We start from the raw sequence: 16,256 nt of genomic DNA, 5'->3' as shown, positions 1-16,256 counted from the left end.
TCATTCACACCTCATCTTGAGCCATCTTTTGTTCGTTAAGTTGTCCTATTACCTCTCCTTTTGCCTTGCACCATCATCCCTTTTGTAAGTCAATCTCTCCTGCCGTCCATTCTATCACAGACATTTCCTTTGTTCTTACCTCGCCTCCACCCACCCCTGCTTAAATATCCCTCTTCCCTAACCTTCTCCAGTTCTGACGAAGGGTTCGACCTGAAAGTTTAACTCTGTTTCTCCCTCACTCGATGCTGCCTGACCTGCTGAGTGTTTCCAGTATTCTCTGTTGTTAATGAAATGAACACAGTAACGGAGTTTAATCACTCATTATTAGGATTTGTTGAGTCTACTTTTGTGTGGCCACGTGGCCTAATGGGTAAGGCGTCTGACTTCGGTGTAAATTCTGAATGCTCTCAGAAGATAGCAGATTCGAGTCCTGCCACGGTCGTTTTACACACTTTTTAATTCGGTTTCAACTTTAGAAAACCAAACCGCATTTCCACTCTTTTCCTTCCAAACATTGCAGGGTTCTTTATTAAATGGAATTTTTACGTGCTGTCTTATGTGTAAATTTCTCACTGATCTTTGCAAATAGTTTCAAACAAATCCACAATTTCTCATTGATGACAAATTAGTGTTTCCAATTGGAACAACAGCTTTGGGTTAATCAGTGTCATAACGTGCAGTGGAGGGAATTCTAATCAGTTTCGGGGCCAGTGATCTCCACAGGGAACCGATGAAATAAAATAAAGAATTTGCAGTAGAATCGCTGCGAGCAGGATTCGAACCTGCACGGTAAAACCCCATCGGATTTCAAGTCCAACACCTTAACCACTCGGCCATCGCAGCTGTGCAAATGTAACTTTTCAACAGTGAAATGACCTATGCAAACTATTAGACAACTTCCCTGCACAATATAAATGGAAGGAAGTTGTGTGACAGCTGCACAGAGGCCTGGTTAGGTCACTGTGTACAGTTCTGCACACTGCACCTTAGAAAGGATATATTGACCTTGGAGGATGTGCGGTGCAGATTCACGAGTGTGTTACCAGGGCTCCAAGGGTTGGGCTATGAGCAGAGATCACATAATCTAGGCTTGTATTCCCTGGAATATTGAAGATTAAGGGGCAGAGATCATAGAAATACAGAAATTTACGCCAGAGAAGGAGGCCATTCGGCCCATCGTGTCTTTGCCGGACGAAAAATAGATATTTTGCCTCATCCCACTTTCCAGCTCTGGGTCCGTAGCCCTGTAGCTTACAGCACTTCAAGTACATGTCCATACTGCTTTCTATTAATGTGATCGGTAGTGACTTCCAGATCCGCTCCACTCTCTGTGTGAAAATTGTTCTTGTCAACTCCTCTTTAATCATTTTACCAGTTACTTTAAATCTACGCCCCTGATCATTGACATTTCTGCTAAGGGAAATAGGTCCTTCCTATCCACTGTATCTTGGCCCCTCAGAATTTTATGCACCTCAATTATGTCTCCACTCCATCTCCTCTGCTCCAAAGATAACAACCCAACCCTATCCAATCTTTACTTACAGCTAAAATTTTCCAGTCCTGGCAACATCCTAGTAAATCTCCTCGGTACCCTCTCTAGTGCAATAACATCTTTCCTGTACTGTGGTGACCAAAGCTGTCTGCAGTACTCTAGCTGTGGCCTAACAAGTGTTTTATACTGTTCAAACATAACCAGACCGTTCTTGAATTCTATGCCTTGGCTAATACAAACATAGAAACATAGAAGATAGGAGCAGGAGTAGGCCGTTCGGCCCCTCGAGCCTGCTCCACCATTCAATGAGATCATGGCTGATCATCCAAATACAGTACCCGGTCCCTGCTTTCTCCCCATAACCGTTGATCCCTTTAGCCTTAAGAAATATATCCAACTCCTTCTTGAATATATTTAATGTATTGGCCTCTGCTGCCTTCTGTGGTAGAGAATTCCACAGGTTCAGCACTCGCTGGATGAAAAAATTCCTCCTCATCTCTGTCCTAAATGGCTTATCCCTTATCCTTCATCTGTGACACCTGGTTCTGGATTCACCGACCATCGGGAACATCGTTCCTGCATCTAGTCAGTCCAGTCCTGTCAGAATTTTATACGTTTCAATTAGATCCCCTCTCATTCTTCCAAACCCCAGTGAGTATAAGCCCGATCGACACAATCTCCCCTCATACATCATTCCTGCCATCCCAGCTATCTGCCTGGTGAAACTTTGCAGAACTCCTTCCATGGCAAGAATGTCCTTCCTCAGATAAGGCGACCAAAACTGCACACAATACTCAAGATGTGGTCTCACCAAGGCCCTGTACAACTGCAGCAAGACATCCCTGTTCCTGTGCTCAAACCCTCTCGCTATGAAGGCCAAGATACCATTTGCCTTCTTAACCACCTGCCGCCTAATAAAGGAAAATATTCCCGAGGACGTTTTAACCAATAATAAAGCAGAAACTGCTGGAAATATTTGTTAGAACGGATTCTTTTACCCTCAGTCTGGTTCAGTAAACACTGAGTCGAACAACTGGAGAATTCAAACAATTTATTATCCGCGGAGTCTTACTCTGATATATCGACACCGACTCCTGCAAGAGTCTGCGAATCCAACAGAGCAAGCAGTTTGTCCTACAGTGTGTTACATTATTATACTTGCATTTGAGAAGACATTAACACATCGTACAGTCTGCACCAATCCCGAGCTGTGCACGTATACAGTTAATTTGATTTCCTGGCCTGGCAGTTTGAAATAAAGAAGTCACATTTTACTGAATGGGTTACAGTTAAGTAAATATCCTGGTAATGGGTTCCGGATCACCTAAACATTATGGTAATGCGTTTGCAATCACGGTAATGTGTTTTCTGATCGCCTATTGTCTGTATAACTTCTGCACTCTGCCTTACAGTGTTTCTAACAGCAAGGTGTAACATTGTGGGCGCCAGCCATATTAGCAGCCAAAGATCAGTTTAGCCTTTTTATTTTACTTCTTGCTGCCTTCACAGTTTCTTGTTTCTATTTCTTTGACCTTGGTATTCTCAATCCCTCCTTTTATCATTCTATGATAACCAACCATTATTCGGTTACGTCCAACTTATTTAGTCGATCAAATTCTTCATTGTCATCGTACTTTACTTCCTTCATTTCATATTCATTGGTCAGTCTTACCATTAACATCTTCGGGCTACCTATTTTTTTCCAAAGCTAGCTGCATTCTTCCGAGCACACATTTCATGATTGCTAGTCCAATAAAAATACAGGCGAGTGCAACTATTAGGTACATAGCCATATTTATCAACCAGTCATACCATCCTCCAAATCCCCAATCTCCCCAGTTACTTGCTTCCTTCATATTATCCATTTGTTCCCTTATCTTTGTGATAAAGCGGGTGATGTTCTTTGTCTGGTCTCGGACTCCCATAAGGCATTTACCTTTTACTATTGCACAGACACCACCTTCTCGGGCCAGCAGGTAGTCTAGGGCATATCTGTTTTGCATAGTGAATAACCTGAGTTCCGACAATTCTTTAGTGACTGCGTCGAGGGCCCCCATGGTAGCATTACCCAGGATGGTGAGGCCACAGATAAGGTAGTTCCAGTTATTGGCGGCCAGATAGGCTCCAATATAGCCTATAGAGAACAGGCCAGCAAATCCATATCCTATAGAGGTTCTGTGTCCTCCTAGGGATTCAGGATTTTTCCACTTGGAGCAAAACTCTTTCGAGGCTGCCCTGACTACTATTTTTCGGTGGGATGTCCATTGGGAGGGGCAGGGTACTGTGGTAGGAGTTAAGGTAGCGATGGCTACCGTCTAGGGGTGGTATCTACTACCATGAAATTAGTGGCTTTTCCTTGGCTCAAGAAAAAGTAGCCTGGTTTGGTATATATCACAGATACGTGTTTCTGCCTTGTGCTTAAATGGCTCGGGGGAAGGAAATAGTCAAAACCTTGGATCTCACGAGTATCAGTAGGCTGGGTATCAGCTATTTTTACTACCATAAATGTTTCCCCCCCTACCTTCAGAGTTGCCCCATCCCCTTCTCCACATAAAACTTGTACTCCTTCGGTTATTGACACACATACGGATTGCTCACATGTGCAGCTACCGGTGTCTGGTCCTATCGTACACTGATGGTGGAGGCAGCGTGTCATCAAGCAGGTGTAGTTCTGCTTAACCCATACTGACCTACAGCCATAGCCCGTCCCATTCCAACAATTCTCATAGCCACCAGGGTTCCTGCTTAGTTTCAGGCAATTGGCGGGCGGGGTTAAGGTGTAGGGTATTGTTATATTGTTTGTGGGAGGGAGAAGGTGAGCACCTAAAAGAAAGTCCGGGGGAACAATAACCGGGGTTGGGGTAAACACCCCCTCAACAGATATCAGGGGCGGATAACAAACAATTGACTCTGGTGAGTATAGGGCTGCGTGAGTCTGGAGGAATAGGTTTCCCGTCGGGGTTTCTTCAGGGAAAGTGTGTTGGAGATCTCGTTTACGTCTCTTTGTGAGGGTACCTTCTACCCTCGAATAGTCGAAGCTGCTCATAGGGGGCAGTCCATTTCTTTTCTTTTCCTGGTTGGACTTTGGATAACAGTTTTGTCCTTTGGCATCGGTAATTCTGTTGCATGGTCCTGCAGTAACAGACTTGGTCACCTGGCGTCAACAGACGTAATCAAATTTACACTTGGTCCAATGGCATGGCAATGTTCCTCTGTGTATGTATCTCAGCATTAGCGAGCGGTGGGGCTGTCTAATAAGCCCAATGTAGGTGTCCCAGTTGATCACGTTCCATTTCCCGAACCCGCCTGGGTTATCATCATTGCACCGAAGCACGTCTCCGTGGCATAGGTGGTGTACCCGCTTGGGTTGGTTCCACCGGCATGTCCACCTTCTGGGCCGTTGAGTTATTCCAAGGGTGATCAGGGCACTGATAGAGAGGATCCACAGCGACGTCTGCATGGCTGGTCGGCGCGGCACGTCTGTTTAGGGAGAGATTTCTTGGAAGCAAGAGAGGTTAGCATTCTTTAAGTTTTAGGCATAGCATTACTGACAATTTTACAGTGGTGGAGGCGGACCCAAGCACTCTTTCCCTCTACTTTGGCAGCAGTTGGGGTGGCACCAGCCGGGATAGTAAGTATTTGGAACAAGGCCACGGGGAGTAATTTGAGCCATGTAGTTCCCGTCTCGGCCTGTAATTTGGCAAGTTTATTTTTCAAGGTCTGATTAGCCCGCTCGACCAGTCCGGCGGCCTGTGGCCTGTAGGCACAATGTAACTGCTGTTGGATGCCCATTTGAGTGCAGAACTCCTTGTTTACCAGACCCACAAAGTGAGGGCCGTTGTCTGAACTTAATCGGTTTGGAATTCCGTACCTTGGAATAATTTCTCTCATTAAAACTTTTACAACAGTGGAGGCTTTGTTATCCGTAGTCGGGTAGGCCTCAATCCACTTACTAAATACATCAACAATAACCAGTACATATTTATAACACTGACACCTTTCTAACTCAATATAGTCCATCTGGAGGGTCTCAATGGGACCCGTGGGTAACAGCGTCTTACCCATTTCACAAGGTATGCCTTTTCCTGGGTTATGCTGCTGACAAATGAGGCAGCGACTGCTAATACCTTGAGCCAGAGCTTGTAATCTAGCATGCCACCATGTAGCTAATAACGTGTCACTAGTTGCTCTGGTACCACAATGAGTTGCAAAGTGTATACATTCAATAACCCATAATGCTAGCTCATCTGACATACAGGTTTTGCTCGGCAGGGGTGACCCATAATTTAGACACACAATCATATGTACAACCGAGCTGTTTCCACAGTCCCTTATCACGGTCAGGAGCGTCCTCCTGTAACTTAATGACGTCTTGGATGGTTGGCATTGGCTTTTCCGAGGGAGACTTGCTTTTATTTGAGCTTTTAGTCTGGCTCATCATTCTAGGCACAACCACTCGTTGTTCCTGGGACGCTTCCCTAGCTTCCTGATCTGCACATCTATTCCCTATATCTACAGGGGTCTGTCCTGCTGTGTGTGCGGAGCACTTTATCACGGAGATCTGTTTTGGTAGCATGAGGGCTTGTAGCAAATCAGATACTAATTTCTGATGGGATATCTGTGTTCCTGCAGAGGTTAGGAACCCTCTGTTTTTCCATAATTGTCCGAAATCATGAACCACTCCGAAGGCATATCTCGAATCTGTATAAACGTTAACCTTTAAGTCCTTCCCTAAGATACAAGCTCGTATTAATGCGAACAGTTCTGCTTGTTGGGCGGAATACGGAAACTCAAAGGCGGCAGACTCCAAAGTATTACTGTCCTGATCTGCGATTGCATATCCAGAAAGTCTTTTCCCAAGGGGACTGACGGACGCACTTCCATCTACATACATGGTTGTGTCAGGACTCTGCATTGGGGCATCAGATAGATCCTCACTGACGGAGGTATATTCCGTGATTAAAAATAGACAATCATGTCCTGGGTCTGTTTGTTCGAGGGGTGGTTCTGTGAGAAAACATGCTGGGTTGATAGTACTACAATGCTTTTTAATTGAAATGCACATAACAGGTCTCTGGCCATGAGATTGCAATCCAGCCCATTTGTGATCACGAATTGGTGTTTCACAGACTCATTTTGAAATGTTACTTCAACTGGTTCTGATATTGGGTACTGGCACACTTGTCCTTGGAATCCGGACAGGCTTTGTGTCTCCCCGGATTTAGGGAGATTGAGCTCTGATCGGACAGATGACATAGCAGCTCCGGTGTCTACCAGAAACGTATGTCGGCTCCCTTCAATCAGCAGGGATAGAAAGGGGCTCCTTGTCTGACTGGAACCCGTTCGCCACGAGGTTGGCTAGTCAGTACTGGGGAAACGGATTATTCTGGGAGAAGTCTGTATATCTTCCTCGTCCCCGATTTCCCTGTCAACCTCCCCGTTGTCCTTGCATGTGGCCCCCTCTTCCTTGTCTTCGGGAGGGACATTCCCTGCTCCAATGGCCTTGCTGGCCACAATTAAAACAGGTATCTGACCCTGCTTGCCTCCCTCCTCTTCCTCTATCGCCGAAATTTTGTCTTGGTGGAGCGTAGGGTGGGCCATAATTAGGGACGGTTGGTCCGTTGGGATGGCTGGTATCTCTGTACCCTTGTCTATCAACCCACCCTGGGACGCAGTACTGGAGCTCCGTCTGATATCCTATCACATCTTGGGTGGGCTTTGGCTCTTCCTTTTTTATCACGTACTCAGTCTTGACCTTGACCTGGGGCTGACTCTCCTGACTCTTCCTCTCTTTCCAATAATATTTCACTGCCCTGGCCATCTGGCTGGGACGATTCTCTGACCAGTCCATATTGTTAGTCTTAATTGCTTCAGACACCGAGGTTGGTAGACAATTTATCAGGATAGCACAGTATTGCGGCGAGTTTGCTCCGTTCTGGTAATTAGCATCTCCTGACTGACTCCGATATACCTCAGAGAATCTCTCTAGGAATTTTTCTGCTCCCTCGGCCTTTCGTGGTTTAGTATCCAATACCTTGGATATATCAATGGGTTTCTGCAGGGTGGTGGTTAAAGCAGTGAGTATGGCGCGTTCACGAGCGGCACTCTGTGCGTTTTGAGCCTCTAATGTGGCATGATCCTCGAAGCCTAGGTTAACCTTGCATGTTCGGCGGGATTCAAGATCTGCTGTGCTAACGCCCATAAATCTCTTGATTCAGCATTATAGACGAGTATAGTAGTCCGGAGGAATTCTACAAACAAGGTGGGGGATTTCTTCCTATCTGGCATCCCGGCTAAGATAGCCATTATCTCGTTAGGTTTCCAGGGGTAGAAGATACCTATGGTTCGGGGGTTATCGGCGGCCACTGGAATATTTGCGTTAAAGGCAGGGTTAGGCATTTGTCTCACCGGCAACTGCCGGGGTGTCGGTTTATGTCTGGCGGGTCTCTCGGTATCGGATCGTGATTCCAGGGATGACAAGTCGTCTCCTGAATCTCCACTGTCAATGTCACTATGGTCCCGGCACTCTAAAAAGGACCTTAAAGCCTTGAGGGTACTCTGGCTCTGACTCTCTAGTCTCTGACTTTGAATCATCTGCCTTTGATTTCTCCGTTTTCGTGACCTTGATGGACTGGGTTGGGGTGGGGAGGGTGTCGTCGGGGGCCGATTATTCTTAGTCCTGAGTCGGGTGTAAAAGGCAACAGGGTCGGTATACTGGGGACCCGGTTGTTGGTCTCCCATCTGGACCGGCGGGGGATTATTTACTTGAACTGTGACTGACGGCGGCGGGGAAACGGCACTGGCAGATACTTGAGGTGTCGGCGCGGTGGTTTGTACAGCTGGTGCGGGTGCCACCGGGGGATAAATGTTAACGTACGGGGGGGGAGCGTGGGGAACAACCTGAGCCCTGTGATTCCATTCGTCCAAATCATCATCACCATCTCCCTCTGTCAAGGCAAGGCCAACCATTGGATTACGTAATCCACTATTATCAGCCTTTCCAGGCTCGCTCGTGGTCTTTTCAGACTCCTGTTTTGAGCGTTTCTCATGAGCGCATTCCTTTTTCAATACCTCTACTGATTTGACTACCCCTCCCCCTGTAAGTGCTATTCCTAATTTTAAGGCATTATCCTGCCAGCTTGCTAACAAGGAAGTTTCTTTCAGTTCCTGACAGTACTGTCTCCATAGGGCAATTAGTTCTTTGGCTGTGGTACCCCTGTTACTTTTCCAAATTAGTTCTTGAGCCTTTTTAGCGGCATCTAGATTCTTAGTTCCTCCTAGTGGCCATTGATCACTTCCTAATTTCTTATTCAATCCTCCCGACAACTGTCTGAGTTGCTTCGCTTTGTCAGGATGTTGTTCACAAAGGGTCTGTAAGGCGCTACCCGATTCAGTCGTGGTATCTAAACAGTTGCCCATCTTACTCCCCTTGTGAACTTTACACAGTCGCGTTTTAAACTTGTTCAGAGCCTAGGCGGGCCAAGTGAGATACAAGGTCGACACTCTTTACCTGACACAAGTGTTATTTCTAAGTTTACACAGTTCCTAGTTATTCCCTCAGTACGTATACTGACCCTCAGTGATGTCCGATCACTGACCCTCAGCGATATCCGATCACTGACCCTCAGCGATACCCAATCACTGACCCTCAGCGATATCCGATCACTGACCCTCAGTGATATCGGATCACTGACCCTCAGTGATATCCGATCACTGACCTAATCACCTATCCCTTCCAGTATTCGCCAGACTGACCTGGATCTCGGCGGGACACCACACGGGAGTTAGCGATTGGCCGACTCATCGTCGGACTGGCGGAATCGGAGGAAAACCGAGGCAGTACAAAAGTTACTCACATCGGGGGCCCATTTCCTCCCTCCACGTCTGAGACGATTCAGCTCCTAGTTCGCAAACTCTCGGTGACTGTCCGTTGAGATCCCACTTCTGACACCAAATGTTAGAACGGATTCTTTTACCCTCAGTCTGGTTCAGTAAACACTGAGTCGAACAACTGGAGAATTCAAAGGATTTATTATCCGTGGAGTCTTACTCTGATATATCGACACCGACTCCTGCAAGAGTCTGCGAATCCAACAGAGCAAGCAGTTTGTCCTAAAGTGTGTTACATTATTATACTTGCATTTGAGAAGACATTAACACATCATACAGTCTGCACCAATCCCGAGCTGTGCACGTATACAGTTAATTTGATTTCCTGGCCTGGCAGTTTGAAATAAAGAAGTCACATTTTACTGAATGGGTTACAGTTAAGTAAATATCCTGGTAATGGGTTCCTGATCACCTAAACATTATGGTAATGCGTTGGCAATCACGGTAATGTGTTTTCTGATCGCCTATTGTCTGTATAACTTCTGCACTCTGCCTTACATTGTTTCTAACAGCAAGGTGTAACATTGTGGGCGCCAGCCATATTAGCAGCCAAAGATCAGTTTAGCCTTTTTATTTTACTTCTTGCTGCCTTCACAGTTTCTTGTTTCTATTTCCTTGACCTTGGTATTCTCATATTCAGCAGCTCATCTGAAATAAAAACAGAAAATGCTGGAAAAATTCAGCAGCTCATCTGAAATAAAAACAGAAAATGCTGGAAATATTCAGCAGGCAATCTGAAATAATGACCTGCTGAATATTGCCAGCTCTTTTTGTTTTTATTTCAGATTCCAGCATCCGCAGTCTTTTGCAATTGCCTTCTTAACCACCTTTTCTACCTGCTCTGCTACCTTCATGGACCTGTGGACATGCTCTCCAATGTCCCTCTGTTCTTTTACGCTTCTCAATATCCTACCATTTATTGTGTATTCCTTTGTCCTGTTAGCCCTCTCCTAATTCATTACCTCTCACTTCCACGAATTGAATTCCATTTGCCACTTTTCTGCCCACCTGACCAAATCATTGATAACGTCCTGCAGTCTGGAGCTTTCTTCCTCACTAACAACCACATGGACAATGTTTATACAACATCGACAAACTTCTTAATCCTACATTGAAGTCTAAATCAGTGATATATAACACAAAAAGCAAGGGACCGAGTACTGAGCCCTCCTAAACCCCACTGAACAGCCTTCCAGTCACAAACTCCCATCGACCACGACCCTTTGCTTCCAACTTGTCACTTTCCTTGGATCCTTTGGGCGTTTACCTGTCTTACCAGTCTGCCATGTGGGCAGATTCTGATTTTTAGGATATTGAAGGTAATTGATAGAGTAGACAGAGGGAAACGTTTTCCACTGGGGCGAGGGATGGGGGGTGGCGGGGGGGGGGCAGGTGTGGGGTGCGGGGGGGTGAGGTAGAGTCTAGGTCAAGGGGACCAAACCTTAAAATAGGAACCAGGCCGTTCAAGAGAGAAATTAGGAAACATTTCTTCATACAAAGAAAGGTCGAAGTGTGGAACTCCCTCCCACAAAAGGCAGTTATTGCTAGATCATTTAATGATTGTATATCTGAGTTCGATAGTCTTTTGCTAGACCAGGGTATTAGGGGGAAATAATAGACTTGTTTAACAAAAATTGCTATTAATATCAGTATACTTTAAAAATGATGGCGAATGTGCCCCACCTGGTGGGTTAACAGGCACGGTGCATGTAAGCAGGTCTGCAGTGTCAGTAAAGGCGATTGTGCGCCCCGGTGGGTGAATGTGCACGGTGCATGGTAGAAAGTCTGTTTCTTTACAGACAACTGAAGGTTGCCTGTGGTTCATCAATTCAGGAAATTCCTAACCATCAGCTTTTTTGGACTGAATGATACAAACGGCTTACTTGTCCCAGTACGAAAGTGATTCATTCTGTGTCTGTTTAAAGGGATCAACTTTCAATCCCGGATCATTCTGTGTCTGTTTGAAAGGGATGTTCTGTCATTCCCGGGTCATTCTGTGTCTGTTTAAAAGGGATGTGCTGTCAGTCCCGTGTCATTCTGTGTCTGTTTAAAAGGGATGTACTGTCAGTCCCGGATCATTCTGTGTCTGTTTAAAAGGGATGTGCTGTCAGTCCCGGATCATTCTGTGTCTGTTTAAAAGGGATGTTCTGTCAGTTCCGGATCACTCTATGTCTGCTTAAAAGGGATGTGCTGTCAGTCCCGTGTCATTCTGTGTCTGTTTAAAAGGGATGTACTGTCAGTCCCGGATCATTCTGTGTCTGTTTAAAAGGGATGTGCTGTCAGTCCCGGATCATTCTGTGTCTGTTTAAAAGGGTTGTACTGTCAGTCCCGGATCATTCCGTGTCTGTTTCAAAGGGATGTGCTGTCAGTCCCGGGTCATTCTGTGTCTGTTTAAAAGGGATGTACTGTCAGTCCCGGATCATTCTGTGTCTGTTTAAAAGGGATGTGGTGTCAGTCCCGGGTCATTCTGTGTCTGTTTAAAAGGGATGTACTGTCAGTCCCGGATCATTCTGTGTCTGTTTAAAAGGGATGTACTGTCAGTCCCGGGTCATTCCGTGTCTGTTTGAAAGGGTTGTACTGTCAGTCCCGGGTAATTCTGTGTCTGTTTAAAAGGCTTGTACTGTCAGTCCCGGATCATTCCGTGTCTGTTTAAACGGGATGTGCTGTTTGTACAGATCATGTCAGTCCCGGGCCATTTCAAAATCATGAGTGGCCTATTCAGAGCAGATAATGGCTCGAAGGTTCAAATGGCCTAGTTCTGCTCCTATTTCTTATGTTCTTATGTCAGAAGTGTCGAGAGCCAGAGGGCACAGATTTAATGTGATTTGCAGAAGAACCAAAGGCGACACGTGGAAAAACTTTTTTACGCAGTGATTGGTTAGTAACTGGAAATGGTGGCGGAGGCAGATTCAATCACGGCCTTCAAAAGGGACTTGGATAAGTACCTGAATGAGCAAAGATTGCAGAGCTACGGGGCACGGGCAGGTGTGCGGGTGGGACTAGCTGAAGTGCTCGTGCAGAGAGCCAGCACGGGCTAGATGGACCGAATGGCCTCCTTCTGTGCTGTAACCATTCTATGATTCTATGATCATTCTGCATCTGGGCCTGTTTCAAAGAGGAGTATTTTCAGCTGCGATATCTGATTGGTTGCGGCGTTGGTCTTGAAGTTCAATATGATTTAGGCGTGATGGTTTGGACCCTGTTCGAAGCGGATCTGTTCATTAATTTGAAATATCAAACCCCTTCATAATTTAAATAATTTTAAAGGTCACCTCTCAGCCTCCTGTTTCCCAACGCGCCAAGGCACCCTGGATCCCATGGGCTCTTACCTTCTTGACCAGTCTCCTATGCGGGACTTTGTCAAAAGCCTTACTGAAGTCCATGAAAACCACATCCACAGCATTTCCCTCATCCACACATCTAGTCACCCCCTCGAAAAATTCAATCAGATTTGTCAGACATGATTTACCCTTGACAAAGCCATGCTGACTATCCCCGATTAATCCTTGCCTCTCCAAGTGGAGACTAATTTTGTCCCTCAGAATTTTTTCCAATAATTTCCCTACCACAGATGTTAGGCTCACTGGCCTGTAATTCCCTGGTTTATCCCTGCTACCCTTCTTGAATAATGGTACTACGTTAGCTGTTCTCCAGTCCTCTGGTACATCCCCTGTGGCCAGAGAGGTTCTGAAAATTTGTGTCAGAGCCCCTGCAACCTCCTCCCTTGCCTCACACAACAGCCTGGGATACATCTCGTCCGGGCCTGGGGATTTATCCACTTTTTGGCCTGCTAAAACCGCTAGTGCCTCCTCCCACCCGATGCTAATATGTTCAAGTATGTCACAGTCCCCTTGCCCGATTTCTATGTCTACATCATCTTTCTCCATAGTGAACACAGATGCAAAAAATTCATTTAAAACCCCGCCTACATCATCTGGCTCTACACACAGATTGCCACTTTGGTCCCCAATAGGCCCTACCCTTTCCCTGGTTATCCTCTTGCCCTTAATATACTTATAAAACATCTTAGGATTTTCCTTTATTTTGCTCGCCAGTGTTATTTCATGGCCCCTCCTCGCCCTCCTAATTTCTTTTTTAAGTATGCCCCTGCACTTTTTATACTCCTCTAGGGCTTCCTCCGTCTTCAGTCTTTTGTAACTGCCAAAAGCCCCCCTTTTTTTTCAAATGCATTTTTGTATATCCCTTGTCATCCAAGGTTCCCTTTGCTTGTTGGTCCCACCCTTGACCTTTACAGGAACATGTTGGCGTTGTACTCTCTCTAATTCCCTTCTGAAAGCCTCCCACTGCTTTGATGTGGATTTTCCTATAAGTAGCTGCTCCCAGTCCACTTTGGCCAGATCCTGCCTTTTCATATTAAAATCGGCCATCCCCCAATTTAGAACCCTTATTTCCGGGCTGTTATTGTCTTTTTCCATGACCACCTTCAATCTCACCGAATTATGTTCACTGTCGCCAAAATGCTCTCCTACTGACACTTCCACCACTTGCCCGGCTACATTCCCTAGAATTAGGTCCAGTACCGCCCCCTCTCTTGTAGGACTTTCTACATGTTGTCTCAAAAAGCTCTCCTGGATGCACTTTAAGAATTCTGCACCCTCTAAGCCTTTCACACTCTGACTATCCCAATTAATATTGGGGAATGTTGAAATCCTCCACTATTATTACCCTATTATTTTCGCACTTCTCTGAGATTTGCCTACATATCTGTTCCTCTATCTCCTCCTGACTGTTTGGGGGCCTATAGTACACTCCCAGCAAGGTGCTTGCCCCCTTTTTGTTTTTAATTTCTACCCATATGGCCTCATTAGAGGAACCCGCTAATATATCATCCCTCCTTACAGCAGTAATCGACTCCTTAATTAATATAGCAACACCCCCTCCCCTTTCACAACCCCCTCTGTCTCTCCTGAAGATTCTATACCCCGGAATATTGAGCTGCCAGTCCTGACCCTCCCTCAACCATGTCTCCGTGATAGCAACAATATCGTACTCCCATGTGTTCAACAACAACTTCAGTTCATCCACCTTATTTGCAAGACTCCTTGCATTAAAATAAATGCCTTCCAGCCTTGCCATATTCCCTTTTGCCCTCACATATTTTCTCTGCCTTCCCAGCTGACTTGTTTTTTCCTCTGTATTTGGCTGTAAATCACCCCCTAATATAGCTCCACTCTGTATCCCATCCCCCTGCCAAGTTAGTTTAAACCCCCCCCAGCAGTGCTAGCAAACCTCCCCGCAAGGATATTTGTCCCCCTCTGGTTCAGGTGCAGACCGTCCGACTTGTACAAGTCCCACCTTCCCCAGAAGCAGGCCCAGTGATCCAGGAAACTAAAGCCCTCCCCCCTGCACCATCCCTTTAGCCACGCATTCATCTGTTCTATCTTCCTATTCCTATACTCACTAGCACGTGGCACCGGGAGTAATCCAGAGATTACAACCTTTGAGGTCCTGCTCTTTAATCTTCCACCTAGCTCCCTAAATTCTTGCTGCAGGACCTCATCCCTCTTTTTACCTATGTCGTTGGTACCAATGTGGACCACGACCTCTGCCTGTTCACCTTCCCCCTCCAGAATGCCCTGCAGCCGTTCAGTGACATCCTTGACCCTGGCACCAGGGAGGCAACAAACCAACCTGGATTCACGTCTACGGCCACAGAAACGCATATCTGTTCCCCTTACTATAGAATCCCCTACTACTATTGCTCTCCCACTCTTTTTCCTCCCTTCCTGGGCAGCAGGAGCACCCCCAGTGCCAGGAAGTTGGCTGCTGCTGCCTTCCCCTGGTGAGTCATCCCCCTCAACAGTATCCAAATCGGTATACCTGTTTGAGAGGGGAATGGTCACAGGGGTCTCCTGCACTACCTGCCTGCTTCTATTGCTCCGCCTGGTGGTCACCCATTTCCTTTCTTCCTGTGCAACCCTTCCCTGCGGTGTGACCAACTCACTAAATGTGCTATCCACGACCCTCTCAGCATCGTGAATGCTCAACAACCCATCCACCCGCAGCTCCAGTGCCTCAATGCGGTCTGCTAGTAGCTGCAGATGGATGCATTTCCTGCACACGTCGTCATCAGGGGCAGTGTCCCTGAATTCCCACATAGAGCAAGAGGAGCACATCACGGGGCTGGGCTCTCCTGGCATGATTTACCCTTTAATTAATTTAAATTAAATTCACTATCACCAATTAAAGATACCTCTAAGGCGCTTGTATAGTCTACCTACAGTCCCTGCTACACCAGAAAAGATCCTAGTCACTATAAACTACAGAGTTAAAGTTTAAAAAAGAGAAATACTCACCAACCAATCACTTACCTGCTCCCTGGTGACGTCACACACTGATGACTTTTTACCTCTCTCCTCTGCTGCTCCGAGTGGTCGGGCCTCGCAACTGCCGCCGGTTTTTGAGCCGGGCTCCTCCTCGCTGCTCCCTGCTGCTCCGAGTGGTCGTGCCTCGCAACTGCCGCCGGTTTTTAAGCCGGGCTCCTCCTCGCTGCTCCCTGCTGCTCCGAGTGGTCGGGCCTCGCAACTGCCGCCGGTTTTTAAGCCGGGCTCCTCCTCGCTGCTCCCTGCTGCTCCGAGTGGTCGGGCCTCGCAACTGCCGCCGGTTTTTAAGCCGGGCTCCTCCTCGCTGCTCCCTGCTGCTCCGAGTGGTCGGGCCTCGCAACTGCCGCCGGTTTTTAAGCCGGGCTCCTCTGAGGAGGAGGAATTCCTGGAATGTTTTCGGGACGGTTATCTGGACCAATATGTCGAGGAGCCGACTCGAGATCAGGCCATCTTAGACTGGGTATTGTGCAATGAGAAGGGACTTATCAGCAATCTTCTTGTACGAGGCCCCTTGGGTCAGAGCGATCATA

General features: G+C 46.7%; 1 non-coding gene across 1 annotated transcript; it reads right to left on the bottom strand.

Moving 5' to 3' along the window:
- Positions 1-761: 761 nt before the first annotated feature.
- On the bottom strand, positions 762-843 carry trnas-uga (transfer RNA serine (anticodon UGA)). The gene has a single exon. It is a non-coding gene; the product is annotated as a tRNA-Ser (tRNA).
- Between the last annotated feature and the right edge of the window lie 15,413 nt (positions 844-16,256).

Source organism: Somniosus microcephalus, unplaced genomic scaffold, assembly GCF_052327205.1.
Source record: "Somniosus microcephalus isolate GS21.2 unplaced genomic scaffold, FLI_Smic_1.0 unresolved_chr8, whole genome shotgun sequence".
Taxonomy (NCBI): Eukaryota; Metazoa; Chordata; class Chondrichthyes; order Squaliformes; family Somniosidae; genus Somniosus; species Somniosus microcephalus.
This window is presented reverse-complemented; position numbering and strand designations above follow the sequence as displayed.